The sequence below is a fragment of the Falco peregrinus genome, chromosome 3 (assembly GCF_023634155.1).
Source record: "Falco peregrinus isolate bFalPer1 chromosome 3, bFalPer1.pri, whole genome shotgun sequence".
In the NCBI taxonomy this organism is placed as follows: Eukaryota; Metazoa; Chordata; class Aves; order Falconiformes; family Falconidae; genus Falco; species Falco peregrinus.
The window spans coordinates 120,999,895-121,024,417 of record NC_073723.1 but is presented as its reverse complement, the minus strand read 5'-3'; the positions used below and the strand labels follow the sequence as shown (position 1 = coordinate 121,024,417).

Here is a 24,523-nt window from a genome sequence, read left to right as displayed (position 1 = left end):
CACTCATATTTGTGAGTCAAAACAATTTGAACCATAGAGGCAGCTGCGCCAGGGGCCAGCCCCGCTGCTTTCAGCTGGAGCACACACCAGACTGGGACTGGGGCAGTCATTTCACAACTTGTTCAGTGAAGATAGGCAAGTTAGGGAGAAGTTTCTCTACAAAAACTTCATCTGGAGGTGGAATGACGATCTCACGTTCTTAACACCAGCCAGCGCAGTGCGTCAGCATTGGCATTCAGTTATCCTGGCTTGTAAACAAGTGTGTAATCACAGCCCTCTGCTGCAGCATTCACGGGAACACACCTGGAAAGGTAGGCTTGTTTTTAAAGAGAAATCCAACAATTAGCTTTTAGTCTGGCAGATTTTGATTGCACCTCCACAGATGTAATTTCTGAATGCCTTGATTTCATTAACCGTAATGAGTGGTCCCTAGCCCATTTGTCCGTAGTGTCACTCAATGGACGGCGTGGTGCTCACACAGCAACAGGTCCCTGTGTCCCACCTGGCAGCGCGTGACTCAGAATGGCTCCAGTGCCACGAAGTGATGCAAACTCTGTTATCTCTTTTCACCCAGATGAATGAACCCTGAATCAGATGTCGATAGCTGCTTGACATTCTTGGAGATCTCTGCCTGCTGGTGAGTTTATCTCCATACAGTTTCCCTGTTGAGAGAGTAACAAAGGGCTCAAGCGCCTGCAATAGGAAGCTGTGGAAGGGGTTGAGCAATCCAAGGAATGCTTGAAGCACCCACTTGAGTTTTGGCTTTGGAGCCTTGTGTTTTGCCTGTGTTTTTTTCTGTGTTCTCTTGGGTAGATGTCTCGGTTTCTCAATTCCTGCCACATGGGCTCAGTTTTTGGTAGGATCTTCCTCTCATTGCCAGAAGCCAAGCACTGTGTTTGTGGAGCAGAGTGCACGGGATAGAAGCAGAGGAACAAGCAGGGAAATGCACATGAATACATCACCAGCTCTTGCTACAGCAGGAGAAAGGCAGGGAGGGGGATAGCCATGGTATGAAGTTGTCAGGACAAACAGAACAACATCCTTTGCATGACACAGTGTCTTGGGTCAGCATTTGCATCGTTCAAATCTTTTATCTGCACAGCTCACTTTTCATTTCTGCTGAGCCCTTAAGAACCATGCGCAGAGTTGTCTCATTACTGTATTTAGCTCATGAGTAGCTTCCTCAGCTCACCCTGAGCTCTGGCAGCTGCATACCGTGACAGTTACCAGGTGGTAAGCATCTCACTGTTTGCAACCATGATCTCTGTGGAAATCATCGCTTTAGCTATCTAAGCAGCTCCTTCCTCCAGCCTGCCATGGGGAGCGAGCTCTCCAGCCGGGCTGTGTGTGCAACTCTGGATGCCGCAGGTATCTCAGCCCAGAACCCCCACGTGCAAAGACTACACCTGCAGGTGGAATTCAGTGGGGGGGCAGAGGGAGGCAGTGGTTTGCAGTGATTCATGTCATTGCCACCCTGCGGTACCCACACCAACACGTCTTTCAGTGGGAAATGGGCAAGTGGTGAGATACAGCCCTGTGATGGCTCCCAACAGTTGAATTTTGAAATCCACATGTCAGACCCTAACCTGAAACTTCATGCGTCTTGTGCTTTTCTGCTTTTCTAAACCGTGGCCTCAGCATCGAACCACAGATGGGGGAGGGCTGCATGGCACTGGCTGCAGCCACCTCTTGCCAGCCCTGTGCATGGGCAGGATGCTCTGTGTTGTGCTGTGTCTGTCACAACTCTGTCTTCGGTGTTGCGAAAAGGGGACTCGTTCCTGCTGGACACACAGGAGGGGAAGTGTCTGGTGCTATAATTCCACCTGGGAGGTTTGTGAAGTCCTTTCTACCAGTGTCTGGTGGAAGTTGAGCTATTGCTGCTAAGTCCTGTACATCCTTCCTCCCATGCTGCTTTGCCAGACGAGCATATTTGACTGCCTGTGACCAGACCATGACCACAGCTGGCACCTGCGGTGGTTGAAACGCCATCCACAGAGGGAACGGGAGAGTCAGCCCTGTGCAGGCTCTGCCCTTGGAGAAGGCTGGAAGTGATAGAAGCGTACTGTGAGCTCCAGGATCATTTTGCTGCTTCCCAAGCAGAGAATATCTCTAGCTCCTCTTTTGGATGAGGCGGAGGAGCTTTGTGCCCCTTCCTCACCTGCCTGTGAACTAAAGGAGCCATGACCGTCACTGTATTCCTGATCTGACCAGCCTGGAGGAAACCCAGCCCTGCATCTCCCTTCACACTGAGTCTCTGCCCTTGGAGAGAGCACCCCTGGGAACTGGCAGAGATGGGGACCCTTGCATGGACATGCACCACAGGCAGAAAACCCTTCACAAGAGCACATTTTGCAGCACAAATGACTTCTCTCCAGGAGCTCTGCAGGGGCTATCTCCAGCGTGCTGGGTGCCTGCAGCCTCTCCACGTTTCCTGTTTTCATTCCAGTATCTGCAGTGCTAACATACCGCATGCCTCGAATTCCAGCCCTGATGCACCAGGAAAAGGGGCCAAGGGCAGATTCATGGGAGTCTTGCAGCCTTCCGTGCCCTTTCCCCAGCCAGGCTGAGGATACTGATAGCTCCCTGACTCCTTCCTTCATCCTTTTTCTTCCTTTCTCTCTTGTAATTCCTGGAGTTGCTGTGTTATCTCTCAGCATTTTAGTGCTGCAGATTCTGTCAGAGAAGGGCACCGATTTGCCCTGCTTTACCGAGAGCAGCAGTTGGGAAGAGCTCCCACACTGACTCAATGCCGTTAGTCTAGTGAGAAAGTGTGTACAAAAACCTGCTCTGAAGTCCAAGAGCTTTTGCAAAAATGTGGCAGAGCCAACATAACACCATTTCCCCATTGCAGTGATAACTTTCTAATTCCTCCCTCCTAATGGTATAAATCAGGAGTAAAACCCTTAAGCCAGTGGAAGGATTGTCTTGACAAATATTTAATAACACTGCCTTGACTGCAGTGTCAGCCAGACCCGTGCCTTCTGTGCCTTCCTTCAGCTCCCAGCCAGCAGTGATGCACAGTACCCAAGACGCACGAAACATGCAGACCTGGCAATTCACAACCTCAGGGACAAATTCTGCTCCTTCCCATTCTGGTGGTTGGCTGAGGACAGATGTCACAGCACAATCAGTAAGCTGTGGCCAATCCAAACCCCAGCCACACGCAGCAGCCCAGGGAAGTGTTTCCATCCCTGTGTGGGGGGATGGAAAGATTCTGCTCTTGGCAGAACCCGCTCCCGTCCCACCTGCTGCTGGCACCCGTGGCAGATCGTGGCTAAGCCAAGGCTGTGCCTGCAGATGAGCAGGACACACACTTGCAACTACAAGGACTGAAGGCAGGACTCACGTTAGTTCTTCCAAAAGCTGTGCTGTCCTGCAGGTAGCTGCCCCCTGCCAAGGAAGGTGGCAGGGGTGCCAGGGCAAGCAGTGGAGAAGCAGCGAATTTCTGCCCCAGGTGGAGCTTTCTCCAACACCCTTCTCCAGCCCTGCCCTTGGCTTTGAGCTTGCAGGTCTTGTGGCCCAAAAGAAAGCACCTCCACAATGTTACATACCTACTGCCCACTCCTGAGCCCCCGCCTGCCCCCTCTCCCAGCATGGGGAGGAGCCGGGTGGGCAGAGGAGGGGAAGGGCAGCTCCAGTCTGGTGAGCACAGCCTGGGAGGGAGGGTGACCTCCATGTGGCCCAAGCGGGGGGCAGAGGAGCAGAGCAGTAGCTGGACAGGGCTCCAGCTGGCCAGCAGACCTCAGCTCAGCCCACAGCGTTTAGAATCCCAGCCTGGGATCAGCTGGCATCCAAGGGTGACTTCTAAGGTGTCCCTGCAAGATAATCCACGGCAGCAGCTTCAGCTCCGGGCAAAGCACACACCTCCTGCAAGGGCCTGAAGGGTGTGAGAGCTGCAGACCTCCCTGTGGCAGGTACCTCCGCATCAGGGGGGAGATGCTGCAGGCGCTGTCCATCCCCTGGGGACAGTCCTGCACACGGTGGGTTCACCCACATTTCTCTGAGCATTTCAGAGCCCATTTTAACTGCACTTCTGCGGTGGATTCCTTTGCTTTGGGCTTCTGCTGAAAAATCCTGATTTTCTTTGTTTTAAAATCATATTCTCTTCCCACTGAAACAGCAGCTTGAACTGAGAGGTCTAAAAGACAAACACCATCTCTTACCACATTTTAATTATTTGTCTTACTTGCTTAGAGACACAGGTAGTTTAAAGTGAACACATGATTGTTTAAAATGGAAAGTGTTACTTTTTCAGGAAGCATTATATTTTTAAAATGTTGGGTTTAGTAATCTCTTTTTTACTCCCTTCACTTTCCCCCCTCCTTATTTTTTACCTTTAATGCACCCTAGACACACATTTCTCTTGTAAGAAAAACGGGACGGATTTTGAAAAATACAAAACTGTGTGAGAGACAAGAAAAGACAATCAAATTGGCTATTTTTTCTAGGTTGAAAGCACAGAATCACTGTGCAAAGTTCTCCAGCATTCTTGCAGGGCTCTAGGAAAGAGGCTTGTTCTGAAAAGGCTGTTCTGATGAAATCACATTTTCCATGACAAAAAAAAGTCTTTGTCAAAGACGTCTTGACAGCTTGCTCTTGGCTTTGCCTGCTGGCTGGAGATGGGGCTCTTTCAGTTATTTATGTAAATGTTGTCAGGGAATGAAGTGAAGTGTGGGAAGGGGGGCTGCTCCTGCGCCTCGCTGAGCTGTTAGCCTGGCTGGCAACCAGGTTCTCCCAGGCTGTAATACCAGTAATACCAGACAGGACAAAGTGGTGCCTATAAGCATCCCAGCCAGCAGGGACCCGAAGCCTCTGCAGCCCTGGAGAGCAGTCTCTCTCTAGATGAAGCTTCTCTGGTGCAAGAGACGCATGGGCACAAGCCGTATGCTTGCAGCCTGTTGAACTGGGATAATCCGGGGATCTGTGAGGTCCATCCACCCTTCTCACAGACTGGAAATGCAGCCACAGCTGGAGGAGCAAAGGTCAGTTGGAGGTCACCAGCTCTTCTTGCTGCACATCCCTCAGCCTTGTCTAAGGCTGATCCACCTGCGTGCCAGAGGCAATTTGTAAATCGTGTGCTGGTGGCTAAGCCCAGCTTGGCAATGTCTTCATGCAGAAAAGAGGAACAAGTGGTGCAGGGTTTTAAATAGATCCTTTGATGCTGCCTTTGTGTGTGTCTTTCCAAGTGACCTTTCCCACCTCATTTTTACTATCACTCACAAGAGTCAGGTCTTGCATTTTCTTGCCTGATCATGGGAAAGGTCCCATCCTGAGAAGTTTTGTTCTTAATTCTGATCTTCTGCGATTTTCTGGAAGCCATTAAAAAATCCCATCTCCTTCTGAATTTTACTTAGTCTTTGAGGACAAGAATTTAGGAAGATTCATAAAAGGAGGTGAACATCTTTGCGCACAGGAGGAATACCCTGCTGTCACAATAGACAGCAATGAGAAATACAGAAGAGGTGTTCAGGGTTTAAGTCAATCTTGTTTAAGCTGATCTTCAGAGATTGGATTGAGGCTTAACATAGAAAGAAATGCCCTGCATCTGCTACCACAGGGTTATTGCACCTTCTGACTGTTGTCAGAAGGAGCCAGGGCCATGTGCACGGCTCACTGTGAGCAGACACAGTGTCCTTGCAGCCCTAAGGGAAAGGCTTAGGGACTGCACGACCCCATTTCCTCGATGCACTGGTGCTTGATGACCAGGACCATGGTTTTAATAGCACAGCATGGCCAGAGAACTGAAATGATTAGGTGGCTCTCTAACCCAGCTGTGCTGCAGCCCCTGCAGTTGTTCCCTGCAGGATCTAGCTCCCACGGGCAGCTCCTTGCCCTGCTGGCACGCTCACCATGCTGCCATCACTCCTCAGCTGAGGGAGTCCCTAAGCATAAGCAAACACAGGGATGAGTCCCCAGGTGGGTATGGGACATGCTCAGCTGCTGAGCACGCGCTCCCTCTACACATGTCTGTGTGCCAAGTGGCAGGGTTGTAGTGTGCAGCACCTTCAGGAAGTTTTCTTCCACAACAGTTCACCATGCACTGTGGCTTTCCTGGCATTTTAAGCAGGGCAGGCACTGCTGTGAGCCACTGCTCCCCTTAGGGCCATAAAGCTCCCTCCATCCCAGCCTTGGTCTGGCATGGTCCTGCCCTCACACAGCTGCCTATCCTGCAGGCCAGAATCAGTGTCCTGGGGAGGAAGGTGGGTAGCGCTGCAGTTTGTAAGCAAAATAAATCAGGAGCCCGGAGCTCCTGAACCATCTGTCCCTCCCTGAGAACTGTGCAAGGCAGAATCCAACCATCCTATTAGCCCCTCTGCTGCTGGCAGGACTCCCAGATCCCTCCATTTGTGACCAGCCAACATGCCCTTCATTTTTTCCTCTCAACCTTCATTTAATGTGTTTGGGAGTCCAATGTGAGCACTGCTTCCAGATAAAAGCATCTGCTCCAGATAAAAGCATCAGCTGGAGGCATCAATGTGATTTCTAAGTACATGAAAAACAGAAGGCACCCTCAGAGCGGACCCGACCTTCCCAGGCAGGAGCCGATGGAACCATCAGAGGGGATGGTGTGGGGCAAGGCTAGAGGAGGGGGCTGGTGGAAGAACAGGAGGCAAAGGGGCCTTCCCTTCTGTCCACCTGGGTCTGCCAGGCTTTGAGAGGGCTTGCTGAGGACCAGGTCACCAGAGCAGCGTGGGGGTGAGGAGCACAAAGCAAGAGGAGGGAGGAGGTGAAGGGGATGAGGCAGGGAAAGGCCGGTCAGGTGTGTGATATGCCAGCTTTGGCAGTCAGTGATGAACGTGGAGGTAGAGGAGGGGAGGAAGGCTTCTGCTGACTTCCCATCGACATTGTGGACATGTCCAACCACGGTGACTCCGATGGAAATGAAGAGTTCCCAGCCCTGGGGCACCCTTTTTGTGTAGCCTTGAGAAAGAAGCGCTGCTTGGCTCTTCCTCAGTTTCCCTATCTATAAAACAGGACCTCCACTGAGACCCTGCCAGCCTGCCACACCGTGAGCTCCATGGAGAGAGCAGCATCAGGTGTGATCCCTGTGTCCCATAGCTGGATGGTGCTGTGCACCGAGCACGGCTGGCTAGAGTTTACTCCTCAACAGCCCATCTCTAGGGCCAGCTCTCAGCCTTTCGGGGTCAGTAAAGGAAAGAATGATGCTGCACAATGGGCTTTGTCACTTAGATGTGAGAAGGTGCCAATTCCCTGGTACCTGCTGGTGCATCACAGCAATGAGACTTAGCCCTGCCTCTTGCTTTTAGCAGCACCAGGGTCGTGCAGCAGAGGACTGGGATGGGGGCAGCTGTTTTTGTTGGGTTTTTTTTGCTTTAGCTCTTTCAAATCGATTCCACCCCTCTGCTTCTCTCCCAGAACTATGCAAAGTCATTTCAGGGAGCAAAAAGCAAAATCCAGATTCCCTCTCCTGGGACACAGCTTCTTTAAAAGTTCAGAGACTTTGCTGGGATTCAGGTGGTGGCAGCTGAGAAGGGACAGGTCTCCCAAAGTGACAGTGCTGGCCATCACACCAGACACTGCTGCTCTGTGGAGGAGGCTGGACACTGGCCCAGACTGGTGATACAGACTGGCTGGACTGGGATCTCTCGCTCAGTGCTGACCATGGGCTGACCCTAGAAAGTGGAGGGAAACAGCAGGTAATAGAGCAAGGAAATGCCACCGCAGGTGCGTGAATGTGAGTCATCCCCATGCTCACATTTTCTTCTGCGTTATTATCCTTTTTAAAAATTAAAGATGGTAATAGGTTACTGTAGTTGAAAGTGAGATAATGGGAGACTTTAGGGAGATAAAATTATAACGGTATCCAGGGAGAGAAGGGGATGGGGAGAGAAAATTGAAAGGGATTCATTATGAACTTATCCACACTTACAAATATTCCCCCAGGTTAGGACCTTATGGTGTTAATAATTAACCAGAATCTTATGAAAGCTAAAATAACTACAACACACACGAAGATCATTGCTTCAGTATTCACCATGTGCACAAACCTTGCCCGCCACTCGTTTCAGTTACTGTGGCAACAGTACATCTGCTTTCCACAATATCCTTCATTAATCATTTACACCCAGGGGAAAAAAAAAGACTTGGAGAAATGATACCACAGAAGCTATTTCTGCTTGCCTCCCGCCAGCGAGTGGGACCAGCTCCGAACGCAGCCTTTCAGCCAGACCCCTGCACAATATGAGGTAGGGGCTGGGTGCTCTTAGCCCCTCTGCAGCCTCGGTGGGTCTGGGCTATTCCCTCAGTTCGGTGATGAGAGCGGTGGTGACCCCTGGCAGGGGGAACAGGGTCCTCAGAGGGAAGGGTAACTGGAGGAGGGATGCACTTCCAAAAAGTTTACTTTTCTGGTGCTATTTCTTTTTCTTGCCCACTGCAGGAATGGAGCTTTTGGGAGGTACCTCACACTCAGGCAGCACCCTTGGAGAGGCTGGGTGGGTAGGAGAAGGACTTGTTCCCTTCCCCTGTCTCTGCCCCATCTCATCCTTTAGGAGTCGGGGTGAGATGCAGCACATCCAGCTGAGCTGCAGCTCACCCGCAGATGCCTCCCACTCCCAGCAAGAGGAAGGAAGCACCACCAGTGTTTGCACTAGGAGACCACTCAGCAGCGGCGATGGTGAGGCAAGCATCTCCCAGCAGAGCGGGACAAGCCTCTTCCAGCTGTGTCCATTCCTTGTCCTGAACAGACTTCCAGCAAATTCCTGTGGCAATTGCAGTGCAATGGCCCTACGCGATGTCCCTGCCATAAAGGCAGTGGAGCACTTGCCATTGACCAGAAGGTGAAGTGTGGTGTGCACTGGGAGGTGCTGGGACACCCTTCGGAGCAGCCTGCCGCTGAGACCTGCCGAGGAGCCTCTCCTTACAGCAGTGCCTGCGGCTGGAGTAACGGCTGGTAGTGTGAAACAAAGTGACAGCAGGTGCCTCCCCAAAGGGTTACTCCTTAACCACGTCGTGGCACAGATCTAACTGGAGGAGATGATGGAGTGGGATGGTGGACTGTGGGGTTGTGGCTATCCCTGGCCCCACAGAATGAGTCCTGCGGGTCCCACCAGCATCTCCTGAGTGCACAGCAAGGACATCATCCAGGACCAGTGCAGCATCGCAGCAGCTCTCCAGTGTCCCCATCAGCCTCTAGCAGCAAAGACAGAGCCCCTTTCCCCCATGGACTTCTGTGCTCGATGCCCTGGACAACACTGAGGTGGATAAAGGGAATCCTCCCAAAACTTCCTAATAAACGGGATGCGCCTCTGGATTTCTTAGCCCCGGGAAGAGTGAACCTGTCTCTGCAGCCAAGTGCAGAAGGTGTCAGTACTGAGTCACTTCTTTGCTCACAAATTCTGTGCCATGGGGAAGTGGGATGAGGAGGGGTTGCTGCAGAGGACAGAGCAAAAGACAGATACCTGCACCTTGCTGGATATCTCCAGAAGGTTTTCCATCCTCAGCTGCATGAGGAGAGGGGAGATTGTCAGGAACTGGGTGTTTAACTCTGGGAGCCACCAACTTCAATGCTCCTCCTGGAGACCCAAGGCTGCTGAGAGCTGCTGCAGAGGTGCCAGGGACAAGGCAGCAGCACACTGCCATTTCAGGAAAGCCTCAGGTTCCCAGGAGCATCACAGAGGTATCATTCAGCTGTGCATACCCAGATCCCAGCAGGGAGTTCCAGAGCCACTGGGGACTGTGGGTGGAGTGGTTCAGGGTTTCTCTGCAGCAGCAGCAGAGCCAGCCCTTCATCTTCCTTCTTGTTCCTGTCCTGTGGATGACAGCTCAGCCACAGAACAGGTTAAGGGGAGAAGGTGTTCAGGGCTACCTGTCCCGCATCCCAGCAGGGTCACATGCTGGTTGCTACAGGCAAATGATCTTCCCAAAATTTTGGAAGTGCTTCAGCAACCAGCCCAGAGGAACCCCTTCTCTGTCACGGCCACGAGCACAGGGAGCGTTGGTCCCAGCTCTGGAGGCATCACCCTGGGCTGAGGGAGGCGAGGACAGGCACACAGGGAGCACAGCAGGCTCTTGCAGCGTCACCCAGCCCCTGGCAAGGATAACAGCAAAGCAGACCTCTTCAAATAACCAGGACCTCTTCAAGACAGAGAGTAAGATCCTCAGACGGCCTGATCTCTGCTTAATCCCTGCAAACAGACACCTCTGATTAGGAGGATTGGTTTCTTCGGGGAGGGGGGAGCTGACTGGGGGCTTTGCCTGGCAGAAGCGAAGAAGTGACATCTGGTGCTGTGTTCCTAAACCCAGACAGCCCCTGACTTCTGTCCCCAAACTAATTCTCAGCCTTCTCACTTTTCCTCCTCATCCTGGCACCAAACCTCCTTCATCAGCATCTGACCTGGAGTATCCACGTCTCTCCATGGATAAGCTGACATCGTGCCTGGGACCAGAGAGGAGCCCTGAGCCCCTGGAAGGCGCAGGCGAGGTGGGCAAAGGTGGGCAGGAGTTGCCCTCGAGGATGCGACGACAGCTTTGTCTGCAAGAGCTGGGTGGGCAGCGGTGCTCAGCACCCCCTGCACCACTGACACAAATTAGAGGCGCCACATCAGTGCCACAGAGGTCTCAGTTAATGAGCAGGGGCACTAATGAATCTGTATGTTATTTCAATGTATCCTCTGCCTCTAGGACAGCCCTGGGGCGCTTCAAGCAAACAAATGAAGGAAATGTGTCTATTAGGGCTGGCCATGCACCTGGGCCACCCCTGCCACCGGGAGCTGCCTGGGTTCAGGGCAACTGTACATTCACAGAAGTGATTTATACAGGCTCACAACAAATATTTTTGCTGAAGATTTTCTGCAAGATTTGCCAGGGGTTTTGTCAAAACAAAAAATGACATTTGTCTTATTGAGCTGGGGATTTTTCAGGCTCATTTTCTTAATGAGATTCTGAAATTTCGACCCTCCCCCAAGTTATACACTGTTTTCTGTGTTGATGACGATCAGTTTTGGCTGAAAATAATTTTGATGCAAAATGTTCAGCTGTGTCTCCAGCAGGGTAAAGCTCTAACGGAGCCCTGCGATGCAGAAGTGCTGGCATGACTGAATGCCTTTGCTTTAAGAGGCAGCAAAGAGAATAGCCCCCGGCAAGGAGAGAAGAGCCCTTTCCATCCCAGCTGCATTCTTGGAGCAGCCTCAGAGAGGTAGGAGACCCACTGAAGTATCTCAAAGTACCAGCCTGCTGTGGTGAGGAGCCCATGGTTTTCTGGCTGTTTTCTTCCCACCCTAACCCAGTGGGATGGCTCTGAAGGCACACTGCAGACTGGGCAGCAGAGGAGAGAAATGCAGGGGCAGAGGGGAGGATGCTGGTGATGCTCAGGGCTGAGCTGGTACCAAGATTTTTGGCATCTGAGCAGGCTTGGCTGGACATCTAGGCATTCAGATGTGCCCAAGGAGAAAGGAGGGGCATCAGGGGTCTACATTTTGCTAACCCAAGCCTAGGGTGACAGTTTTGTAATGGTTCAGCCTCAAGAGGTTTTATGGATAGCAGTAGCCCCAAAGTAGGGTGCCACCAGGGAATTACACCACTGACAGGGAGTGTGAGTGGGATGCTGGACCCCCGTGCGAGGGAGTCTGCAGAGGAGGTGATGTGACGTGTGTGCTGGAGCTGCCACAGCTCCCTGCAGGAAGAGACCTCCTAAAGGTGCTGGGGAGGTCTCACCACCCTGAACTCTTGTCATCTGGAGAGGACCAAGAGGTGAGAATTACGGCTCCTGGAAGTGTGAGAGCATCATACAGGGCAGCACTGGCAGAGCAGCACACCTGTAGGAACCAAAGGTGGAAGAGCAGTGGAGCAAGAACAGGATGTTTTTGTGGGAAACCCTGGTCTGAAGCAACTGGAGGCATAGGGTGCAATCTGCCAACAGGCAGGATGCCACAAATGCCAACATCACCTCAGGCCTACGTCTGAACAGTGAATTAAATAGGTCTGGAAATATGCCCGGGCACTGGGACCAACCAGCATGAGCACCCCACACTATCTTCTGAACTTGCCTGGTCCCTGCAGCAGGATGGATGCATCCAAAACAGTCCCAGGAGCACTCCAGCTGCTGACCACGTCCAGAAATCGCTTTGGAGAGAGCTGTCTGGCACAGTCCAAACCCAGGGCCCTTTCTGACAATTTAGCAGTGCAGATAATGGCTTTTCTAACCCTGGCAAGCACTGCCAGGCTCCATTCAATGCATCTGCCATGGTCTGGTGCTCTGTAGTAGAAATGAGGACTGAGGGTTTGGCACCTGGCATTGGTTCATCCCAGAGAAAAAGCAACAACTCATTTTCTGTCATTAGATCCTGTAAGAATACTTCTAAAATGAGAGTTATGGGTTAAAATATCCTTTCTGCATGGAGTGGGTAGACAGATCAATTAATCAATCAACAGACTGCTTAGATATACAAGCAGACCATTGTTACCCAAGGCTGAGTGGAGATCAGTGGCATGCACTGTTGTAACAATTTCCCATTTGCTGCCATGCCATGGGGCTCTCATTTGCCATTTTTATGATTATTTATGCCACATTTGTCCATTTGTTGGCATCACATTCAGTAGTGTTATCAGCTGGTTGAAGTAAGTTTGAACACAGTTCAATAAAAATAAATCATATGTGTCCCAGGGTCACAGAGCCCCCACAGGAACACTTGCTCCCTCAGCCCTAGGCATGGCACAGCTGGATGAGACCTCTCATGTGTCCCACCAGGGAAGGAAAGACACCAGGACAGGACAGCAAGAGTCCCTGCAGTGACAGGCTGCGGACAAATGCTGCTGCAACACATGGCAGCACCAAGAAGCCGGTGGAGATGTCTTCCCTCTGGGTAATGCCCTAGACCTCTTCCCTTGGAGCATCACCCTTGTTGTCACAGAGTATGGAGGTGGATTTGGGCCCCAGGCTGGACCCACAGTCCATCTCCCCAGCCCGTTCTCAGGGGGACAGGGCTGCAGACACACACCCCCTCAGCCCTTCCACCGCCGGTCAGTCATCCCAGTCAGCCTAGGAAAGGATTTACAGGGCCTGGACTCAACACTCAGGAGTCTTTCCCAGGTCTGGGTTGCTAAATAGAGCCCTGTCAAACTCTAACACCTTCTAAGTGGAAAGAGACACCTGCTTTGTCCACTCGTGTGTCCAGCACACCAGGTAATAAGGTGGACAGATTTTAGCAATCAGGAATTCCAACATGTGGGTTATTTTATTATACTTTTCTCAGAATTTTTGCTTCAGGACAGTTGAACTCAATGGCACATTAGGGAGTATAAAGCAAGCAAGCTAATTCAGTCCAAGCAACTTGGAATTGTTGAACAAGGGAGTGCAGCCCCTCACCTGCGTCTCGGGCATGCTGAAGCTTCACCCATGGTAAGGGCAGCCAGGTTTGCCCCAGGTTCCGCCATGAGCCCATCACCTGCCCCCGAGGCCAGCAGCTCTCCGAGAAAAGGGGACAGTACTGCCTAAGTGTCCCAAAGCACATGGGTTGTGTAGGAGAAACAGAGCAGCCCGTCCAACTCCAGCTGCTCCCCAGCTAGGGAAGGGTCCGTGACCCTCATCCAGGCTGGATGGTCCTGTAACCTGGGGTCTGGTCTCGGACCATGGCAGGCACAGGCACTGCTCTCTGGGGCAGTGGGCAGGCTCAGCCGTGCCTTCAGCGCGGGGCTGGCTCAGCACCAGGCTCCCACTGGGCTTCCACCCCGTGCCCGAGCCGGGGGACAAGTCGGGGCAAGTGGGGGCTCAGGGCTGCAGCGTGCCCACCTGGCTCCGGAGCGATGCCGCTGCCTCCAACCCAATGCACCCAGCTGTCAGGAGCGGGAGGGAGGAGGGAACTGTCGGTTTGTATATTTTGCACTGTAACCTTCTGGGGTGGAAAATAGCTCTAAGCACCAAAGAGGAGAATTAAAGCACATTTTAATGATATGTGTCTTATGTCTGAATGAGCATCTCAGATTACAATATTATTTAGGTCCATGTGATGAAATCCAGCCGGTGACAAATCTCTCATCATCTCCTTCTACATTAATACACATATTTACGTTTTAGAGCTTAAATTTAACTGTTATGTTCTTTCAAAAGTAATTAAACTAGGCTTCAAATGAGGAAATAACCTCATGTACTCTCTGCCCGCCAACCACACATGAATATTAAAGAAAGTGGTCAGAAACAGATCTATTTGTGAAAAAAAATTATAAATTAATTAAATGCAGTTTTCCTTCCCTGCAGCTTCATTCAACCTTTATATCAAAACCGACATGAAATGCATCTGTGTTCATTTGTTCAAAAAAAATCCTTTGAACACATCTCCATCTCCATTTAAATTAAAAAATGACTTAGCACAGAGAATAACAAAAAGCCTTCTGTGCAAGAATACAATGAGTAATAAACTTCAAATCATATCTGCATGAAGGATTGTCAAGTTGGATATTTTTTTTCCATATGACCTGTTTTTTTTCTAATTGTTGTATCTTTCCTGGCTCTGATTTTATAAACAGTGGCACCTCTCCTCTTAGCTGGCTTTAAAAGAGGTTTGTTTAATCTTTGACATTTCTTATTCCACAGGCTTCTTTGCAAGTGTCACACAATACAGCCTTGTTGGTCTCAGTTTAATTAAACACAATTACTTTGATTTAAGTAGCAGAGGCAGTGACACTTTAAAAAGTTCCTTTTCTGCTTGAAAAATAATACAGTGTCAGTGAATAATTAAAACATACAAATCATCAGAATTAATTAGCATCTTAACACTTTCAAATGCTTAAGAGTCTTTATTTCTGGACGTTCCGTTTGAAATGCTTTGCAGGTACTGTTGGGATTCGCAGGCAGCTTTTTGGTGATACTCTTCGGGGCCATGGGCAGGGACCTTCACCTTTCCCAGCAGCCAGGCGAGGAGCTGCGCCTGCCACAGGGTCACCTGCGATATGAAATCCTCCTCCCCGTCTCCTCTGAATATGCAAAGCCGACTCCTGCGCCAGCACAGCCCCCCCACGCAGGGTGCTCAGCCCCGTCTCCCCGACCAAGTCCTGTAGGAACCAACCTCATTTCAGTGCAATCCAGAGCCGTGCTGCTTTCCTGGTTTCTTTGTGAAAAAACCCAAAAGGTGAGCATCCATCGCCGAACGGCGCTGTCTCAGCCACGGCCGGGAAGGCCCAGAGAAAATCCCATCACCCCACCTCCCCCGCAGGACCCGGCACCCCCAGAAGCACCCCTGTGACGGCTCCGCAGCGCATCGTGCTCCTGGTCACTTATTTCTATGCAGTTCACATGCACTGTATAGTAATCTGCCAATATTCAGTCCGGTCATTCCCATACGCCACTCCATCAATATTTATTGCAGTAATTTCCACTCATCTGAATAATAGAAGCTGCAGATGAAAAAGCCGGTCAGCGGCGGCAACGAGAGGGAAATTGGGTGTCGCAGTTCTCAGCCGAGTGCCTGGAAGAGGCTGCTCTCGGCTTGAAATGTAGCTTTGTGCCTTTCATCCCGTTACACCTACTTGCTCCAAAGCAGTTCTTTTCCCTCTTTCATGAGTACACTTTTCAAATTATAATGGGCTGGTGTCATGACCTTGCTGAAGCAGAGGCTGCCGTGCTAAAAATATTAACGCTTTTCATCTTTGCTTCTGAGTCCCAAACGGTTTTGCTGATTTTCTCTGAACATTTCAAATGTATTGATATATTGATATAGAAATGAACTTGCCCCTTTCTGGCTAAATATGATAATCCGCTGCATATGCATGCAGATTTTGGTTTCATAACTGTTTTGGCCGCATGGCACCCGGGCAGCCCCTCCCTGCCCATCACACCAGTGCAGCATGTCACAGCCAAGTGGCTTACTCAGGACCTCATGGCAGAGCCAGGAACAGAGCTCTGGTCTTCGACACACTCGCTTTCACTGAACATGTGGATGTAGAAATTGCAGCTTGTTTCCTACTCCTGTCCAAGCTAGACCTCCTTATTCCACTGCACTGGCCAGTTGAGTCCTATCATACCTACGATACTCCCTTTGGAGATCTTCCAGGGGCAGGAGCATGGTGCTTGGCCAGCCCCAGGCATCCTCTGCACTCTGGGGCTATTCAGGACGAGAAACCTGGATGTTTGAGACCACCTGAGGAACCCGAACATATATAAGTCTATGGGACCTGATGAGATGCATCCCAGAGTCCTGAGGGAATTAGCTGATGTAGTTGCCAAGCCACTCTCCATGATATCTGAGCCGTCACAGCAGTCAGGTGAAGTCCTCAGTGACTGCAAAAAGGGAAACATTGCACCCATTTTTAAACGAGGAACCCTGGCAACTACTGACCTGTCAGCCTCACCTCTGCCTGTGAAGATGATGGAACAGGTCCTCCTCGAAGCTATGCTAAGGCACATGGAGGACAGGGAATCACCTGCCCACGCCTCATGTCAGGGCTGTCCATCCCATGCCTGCCTGACAGACAGGAGACACCCTTCCCGGGCCAACCATGTCACCAGCCCCACTGTGGTTGATGGCAACATGGGCCATCACCAGTGTTTTCCCACTGTGACCTGGATGCGAGGGCTGGTGCCAAGAGCTCTTGTGCTGCTCAGCCCTTGGCTACCGGGGGAAAAAGGGTGCATGGCTCTGCCACAGCTTCAGGGAGCTCCCAGTGGCCCGTAAGCCCATAATGGGGTTGGGGCTATCGTACGTGTCCTGCAGCATGCTGGCAGCTCTCTGGCTGAGCATGTGAGGGGGAACAGGACAGGAATGTGCCAGTCTGGTCACATCTCTATCCAGGCATCCAGCTGTAATAGACAGGAGAAGGAATGAAGGAGGAGCAGCAACCCTCCAACACCACGGGCAGCCCTGCCCATCCCACCCTGCCCTCTCCTCTCAGCCCTTGCTCACCAGGTTACCTGTCTGCCAGTCTGCTCTGGTGTACCCCTTTTTATACCCATCCTGGGCCACCCAGGTCACCAACACCTCCTCCGCGACACAGCCACCACCGACGTTCTGTCTGCTTTCACAGGGCTGGGGCTGGGAGCTGGTGGCTGCCTGCTGCGACCAAGCTATGGCATCACCAGAGCTGGCATGCAGCATTAGCGTTGCATTGTTGTGACATGGCTATTATCTTTCACCATTCAGGCAAGATGAAATAATTGAATAATAAAAATATATTTACATAAACAAACAAAAAAATAAATAAAGTAACAGCTGGCAATAAAATAAAAATGTCCAGGGACCTGGACAAGTGCAAAACGTGAGCCTGTGTGAACCTCATGTGGTTCAACAAGGCCAGATACCTCTGTAAGGGCTAATACAACAGCAGGGGTTGCAGCCTGCCAACCTCGACTACCCAGCCATGAGCTGACAGTGATGTTACTTGGACTGGCCAATGCCACCCAAGCGTGGACCCACTGGTAGCTCCTGTCACCACTGCCCTCCAAAGCCAGCACATCTTTGCTTGGTCCCTTGTGGTGCTTACAGATGTGTCACAGCTGGACTGGGGTATCAGCCAGGCAGTGCCCAATGGCCAGCAGCACACGGGTCGTGCTCTGTGTGGGAGCTCGAGCTGTGTCATGGTGCTGTGTGGCAAAGCTCTCCCAACCTACAAAAGCTCTGCAGACCTGCCTTCAAGGCATGTCCAGCTCTGACCTCTGAACAGGTTTTCCAGGAAGACTTCATCCCTTGGGATGACGACAGCAGTCTTGCTGTTAGAGGTAATCACAGCGAGGTCCTTTTTGTGGTACTTTGGGAAAATCTCAGCTTTTTGGAGGGGAAAGATGAACATCAGTGTCTCAGTCATGCAGGGTAACACTGCTGATACAGAATCAACAATAAAGTTCTTGTCTATTGTGGGCCCCAGCAAAAAGCTTCGAAAAGTAGTTGATGTTTTCCTTAGATAACTGATAATGGTCTAGGTATAATGTGCAGCCAATTTAATACTTTGCAGCTTTATGCCTATAGCAGGTGTTTGTTTAAGAGAGATTTCACAGTACGGAGAGAGGTAAATAGCAGATTTCTTCCTTTAATGGGCCTCAGGCTCATTAAACAACATTTCGCTCTCTCATGTACAAAGTTCTTATTCATTAAAGGGATTCACTCTGTTTCCAAGGGTGTGCTTTTCTCCTTTACTGACAATTCACCTAATGTGCTGCAAGATGCACGGCTGGAGGCCGGGCAGCGGCTGTGTGGGGCACAAGCTCCTCTCACACTGGAAAGATGCAGCTTGACAAACCTCATGTTTTCCGGAGTCATTCTTTTCTGAAAGACAAATCTGGCAATGGGATTTGAAAGTAAATAAATACTAGAGGATTCTAGAATCACAGAGTGTGATGGTGTCATCACTTCTGGTGGATGCTCTGCTCTTTCCCACCAAATGACAGGGTTTCCCAGGCTCAGATTTCCTGCACTGAAGAGATTTTGCAGGTCCTTTGTGATAGGAAAAAATAATAAAAGTTTGTCCCATTCTTTCTTCCTGAAGAAGAAAGGCCTGGGGAAAAAAAAAAAGCTTTGTAAGAATGAAATCAAAAGGCAAAAATTAAGAGGATGGCTGACTTAGCTTTTCCATCTAAAGCACTTTCTCATTTGAACACATTGAGTTTTTTCTTTTTTTTCCTATAAAGCCAAATAGCAACAGAAAAAGAAAAAGTTAATTATTTTTTGGAGTCAAATAAACCATTTCTTTCCATTCACCCCTGAGACTCTCAGTTTTGTGTTAAGCAGTTGACAGTGACTCCAAACTGAGAAATATTTATCTCACAATAACGTGCTCAATTTTATTTTTTTTTAAACACAGAGAACACCACAAACCCTGGGCTAGCCTCTCCTTCACTCCCTTCTGCGACTTCTTGCTGATACTTGGCCACCACCCACCCATTAGGAAGCCCCAGGGGCTGAGCGCATCCAGCACCAGCCTCTCCAGCAGGACCAATCTCAGGGTCTCCACCACTTGTAAATTCTGGGCTCCTGGAAAGGATGGAGCACACCAAGCACATGCCTGCAAATACCAAGTTGATTCATGATCCCATGAAAAATCATGGGAAAACTCAAGACAATATAAACTTTTGCTATTTTTTAAATTGAACACTTCCACTTTTTTTTTTTTTTGCTTTATTTTTGGCTTTTTTCTTTCATATTCACTCAAAGCAAAATTATTTTGCCAAGTTTTGTAGCTCGGCCAAGCGAATGAATTCATAAAGCTCTAATTATTTGCATCTCACAAAAAAGTCTTTGATCCAGAGCAGTGACCTCGAGCTGGTGGATGCACAGGGAGTCAGTGATCTTCTACTCTCAAGACAGTTCCTGAGGAATCCCCCTGGTCCACTGTGATGCCCTCATGTGTCAAAGGACCTTCTCATCATTGCCCAACCCAAGCACTGGGAAACACACATGTCTTTATGGAGGAAACCAAGAGAGGTAGGAGCCCTCTGCTTTGGAGATGCAAAGCCAGTCATGATGCTGAACTCCCTGCGTCAGGAGTCAGGGCTGTGGTAGGTCATAGCGTCTTCAGGACCAGCAGTGGTTGTGGCAGCTTCAGAGCTTCAGAATCAGAAATATAGCAGCAAAATCATGACATGGATTGTAAATTCCCTCTGTATTTTACCATGCCTGTGCATACTAACATCTCTGAGTGCAGAAAGCACCATGAGGCTTTGGTTACATTGAGGAAATGCCCACACCTACAGTATGGTGACACAGGCCAGGCAGCAGTGTCACACTGGGAAGGCTGTTACTTCATTTGGAAGTTCCTCTATATTGGGAGGATGTTACTTCACAGCTTCTTAGGAAGTTAGAGTCTTCCTCTGAGTTTAAAAGACAAAATACATGAATAATCAGGAACCAGAACTTTAAATAGACACGAAATGTCTGAAGTGATGAAATCACAGGGAGAAACACAAAGTCATTGACTCTGACCGGTGCTCCTGCACCCTCAGCCTGAGTCAGAAGACTCAAGGGACCGAAGTGACTTCTTGGTCATGCCATGCTCAGAGCAGCGGGCGTCTGTGCCAGGGAAGTGTTTTTGCACTTCTCTTTGAGTTGCTGCTGCTGACACAGGAAAAGGCTGTGCCATGGCATTGGGTATCTCCCTTTATTTTTAACGTCAGCAGAGACATTTGCAGGATGCGCATGGCTTTCTCTTAATCTTAGGTACTTACAGACTCAAGGCTAAAAGAGACTGCCTTGGCCAACTAGCCTGCCGCCTGCCAACACAAGTTCACAGCACTGTCCTGGATCTATTTTTGATAATCTAGAGAACTGTCCACATTTGATTTACAACTAAGGACCAGAGGTTCAGGGGCCAGCTGTTCTGGTTAACAACTCTGAGTCTCAATGGATGTGAATCAGATGCAAAACCTACTGCTGTCTGCAGCAGCCATACAAACAGCTAAAACCAGACGTGCGTTTCACAACTCTGAGATATTTTAGCCAAAACATGGCATTCCCAGTGATATGTCAGGATCCTAAACCTGCCTGGTATTTAATTTCAAAAGGGTTGTATTAATATTTTGTGAATCAGCTTGTACTCCTGCAAAAGGCTGCTGCCTCTGTGCTGTGCATACCTGCCTCAACCAAATGGTCAGGAGCTGGGGGAGCACAGCCAACTGCACACCACAGCTGTCACCTCAGTAATCTGCATTTTATAGACCATCTGATTAGCTGTCTGTGGGGTCTGCTAGCCTGCCACACCATGTATTTGCTTCTTTTTTTGGGGGAAAAAAAAATTGAAGTGCAAACGATGCCTTAAGAGCCTATGTCATGCCTTTTCACGGAAGTAAAGCAATCTTCACAGTCTGACACAAAGAGATGAAGGTAGGCTTTTCGCTCTGCCACAGACTCTGCAGGATGCCCAAATCCCAGAGCGCTGCCCGCGCAGGGGCGTTTCACCCAGTAACAGCATCAGCGGGAAAGGTCAGTCAGGGCACTAATCCCAGGACAAACAGTGGCAAAATGTGTCCTGGGCTGGTGAGTGCAGCTTATCTGTGTTTGTGAAGAGGCGTCACCTTGCCAGTCAGGGTGTGTATCTACAGTGAATACTAGATGTGTTCGATGTGTTTCCCTCCTTCCTCTTCCCTGTTCACAAACACATTGGTTAACGCACGGGGCAAATGTCTCCCTCTGCAAAGCTGCCCCTGTAACAGATGCCAGAGACTTGCAGAGCCTTTCCTGGCCATGCCAGCTCTCCAGCAAGGGATCTCCTGGCCCTGCAAGCCCAGGCTGCTGCGTGCTCACACCAGCATGTTCCCAGACCTGGGCTGGGAATGCCTCCCCACTGCCAGTCTGCCCTGCAGGAAAAAAGCTCACTGCCATCTTCCCTGCACCTACCAGCCTGTCAGCTGGAGAGAAACAGAAACCGAGCCTCTGGGTGCTGGGCTGGGCTCTGCAGAAAGCTGACACATCCCATGAGGAGACTGATCCAAATGGAAAAGTTGGACACAGAGGACCTCTCCCCAGAAAAGGGAGATCATGCATACCAGCCTGGGCCCGGTCCATACCCATGTGGTATGAGTTGGAGTCACTGTGCAGTGACCGGGGGCTGGACAAGTTCTTGTAAGCAGGAGGGTTCAGCTGGCCACCAAAGGTAAACTTTGGGTAGGTTTTAAATGTTTGTTTTAGTCGATCAGGATTAAATTTGGCTGAATTTCAAGAATCAAAATCTGAATGACCAACGTTTGTTTAAAAATCCAAATTGTAAGTCCTTTTGGTGGCTAAAAAGGGCTTGCGCAAGCCCAGAAAAACTGGCCACAAAATCACGTGTAAAATCGAAGTCCTTGGATTCCTGCCTTATCAGAAACAATCCCAGCTGACTGCTGGCATTCAGTCTGGATATTGGTAACACCTTATGGGTGTGGGAAAGCATAGTGAGGACAGGAAATAAAATCCATTATAAGAATGCGTTCAGCAGAGTACAAAACAAATGAAGATCGAATAGCCACAAGGATAAGAACGAAGACATGGAATTGCTGAAGTATATCTGAAGCAAACATACAGACTGAACATCTCACAGGTCCTTTGCTAGATGGAGATCAGGCTGTCACGAGCGTCTACTGGGCTTAACACAGCTCCAAGGGATTCAGTAAACTGCTCTGCTAATATCTGGAAAGATAGCGGGAGAGGCTTTCCCACCAAGCTGAGGTAACACCAAAGTGTCTGCTCCACCCCTAAGAGAAGGAGGGTGTTAAACTGCAATTGAGAAAAACAAAGTTTAACTGATTACTTAAAAACTTCAAAGTTAAACAGCTGCAATAACCTGCAACCAAGGGTCTAGAAGGGGGTGCTTTCAAAGGATGATACTTTTAATAAACCTAGGGATGTCATGAAAGATTTACGAGGCTGGGAGAAAGCAAATGCTGTGGCAGCCTTCTCATAAGATCAGCAGGGAGGCACGAGGCAATTAGAGGGCTGTTACCCTGCTATAAACACTGGGGAAACTCAAGGAATGGCAGCTCAGGGAACTGGAAAATACCGGTTCACAAAGCCCCACATTTCTCCTTGGGAATGCCTCGGTCTGGGGGAAGCTGTCCAGTTCGCCTGCGGAGCCGGGCTTCCAGAGCTGCAGGTCTGGTGGGCAGCGGCCGGCCAGCTCAGCCCCAGTACAACCAGCCAGCTGGGTCACCTCTGACTGGGCACACTGGGACTCCTCCAGGTACTGAGGAACTGGGCTTGGGCAGGTGATGCTGACTGACAACTGTCAGTCTTGCAGCCCTAGAAACATCTGGAGCATTCCCCATTCAAAGGAAATGTAGAAAAGTTTCAGTTTCAGCCTGGTTCAGACTAAACCAGAATTCAACTACCCTAAATATTCATTTTCTTGGAAATGACACTTCCCAACCAAGTTTCGTTTCCTTTTCTTACGAGGTGCCTAAAGCCGTGGGGTTTGTCCTGTCCATGGTCACTGGCCAGCAGACCAGTTCCCCCCATGGCCAGTGCCGCCCGTGGGAGCACCCTGGAGTGGCCACCCCTGGGATTCCTGAGCAGGTGGTCTTCGGAGATATGTTCAGGCTCCTACAAGCAAGAAACAAAACATTTGCATAAAAAGCACTTCCCCTACACCTGTGTTATTGCTGCCCTGAGTGGTGAAATGTAACAATCAAAATGCCTAAAGAAATGGCAGAGGAGCGCTGGGGACTCTGAGCACTTGTGACAGCACTGACGGGCCAGCAGCACGGCTGAACCCTCAAGGCTCTCAGCAGAGAAGCTAAGAGTTTTTCTATATATATTCATTTCTGTTATTCCTTATATCTTTTGCTGCATTTCTCCATCGTGAGGACAGAGCTCTTAATCTTATTAAATCTTAAAATGAGAATCTAAAATCCTACTTCTGGGCGAAAAAATAAATAAATTGCAAAATCATGAGGCATTTAGTAACTGCATGGGCTCCCTTCTTATGTTATTAAAGCTCCAGGCTAAAATTGTTTTCAGGATCACGTGACAAATACATAAGAAGAGAAGGAGAAGAACTCAGGTGAAATCCATTGTCACTAAAGCCACACAGCTGCTTGTAACTGCAGAGTAACTGCTCTAATCCATGATTTTGGAACTTTTATTTTATTATATGTTGTGTTATTTTATTAGCTATTGTAGCAGGCCTCAGATCAGTGGAGATACACTCAGCTGTGAACTTCAGGAGTGGGCTCGAGAGCTGTCCTCGCTTCTTCTGCCTGCGCTTGGTTTGGTTTATCACCAGAGGTTTCTCTGCCTGGGCTGCTGCTGGCTCCCAAACAGCTTTTTATTTTCTCCCCTTCTTTCTTGTCTGCCCTCCCCAGCCCTGCAGCTGGACACCTTTGTGTGCTACGTCAGGGATAAGAGTGCCAAATTAGCATTTTCAGATGGGCAAAGTAATGTCAGTGACAGAATGGTTGCGTTCAAGAAAAAAACCCACAACCAACCACAAGAGCAACAGGAGGCATGACAGGGTGTGCAGAAACGGTTTCAGTTCAGCTGTTAATGTGCAACATGAACTTCCACTTTCCAAGAGGCTGGAAAATGTCACTGTATTGCCCCTCTACAAAGGCATTAAAATGATGTTTCACCTCCTGAAGACCCTGTTTCCCTGGTTCTGAATTGTCCTCATCCTAAAAATGTGAGAAACTGAGTACATGAGGAACAATAGGAAAGAAAGCACCACTTTGCTCTAGCTGCTGCACAGTATGGTCCTGGCCAGTCCTGCAGATTGCCAGCAAAATATGAATTAAATGCATCCACCGCCACTCCTGCAGCTGGGCAGAGGAGCTGGCAAACAGGTCCACCTGCTGCAGTGCTCCTCTGCCCCTGCTAATGCAGCAGGCCCCTCAGAAAGGCTCTATGCTTGCAGGCACACCCAGGGGCACCGTGGGTGACAGGTGGCATCAGCACAGCTCGGCCATCGCTACATCGTCTGCAGTGGAGACCTTGGCAGAGCTACGGCAGCTCCTGGGGGAGCTGCAGACCAGGGCATGACCGGCATGGCAGGTACCAGCGTGGCAGGTATCGGTGTTGCAGGTACCAGCGTGGCACCCACTGGCGTGGCAGGTACTGGCATGGCAGGTACCAGTGTGGCATCCACTGGCGTGGCAGGTACCAGCATGGCACACACT

At 50.0% G+C, this 24,523-nt stretch overlaps 1 long non-coding RNA gene across 1 annotated transcript; it reads left to right on the top strand.

Annotated features, from left to right (window-relative positions):
• The first annotated feature begins 311 nt into the window (after positions 1-311).
• On the top strand, positions 312-13,907 carry LOC114011548 (uncharacterized). The gene is made up of 2 exons (XR_003553483.2): positions 312-637; positions 8,399-13,907. It is a non-coding gene; the product is annotated as an uncharacterized LOC114011548 (long non-coding RNA).
• Positions 13,908-24,523: the final 10,616 nt, after the last annotated feature.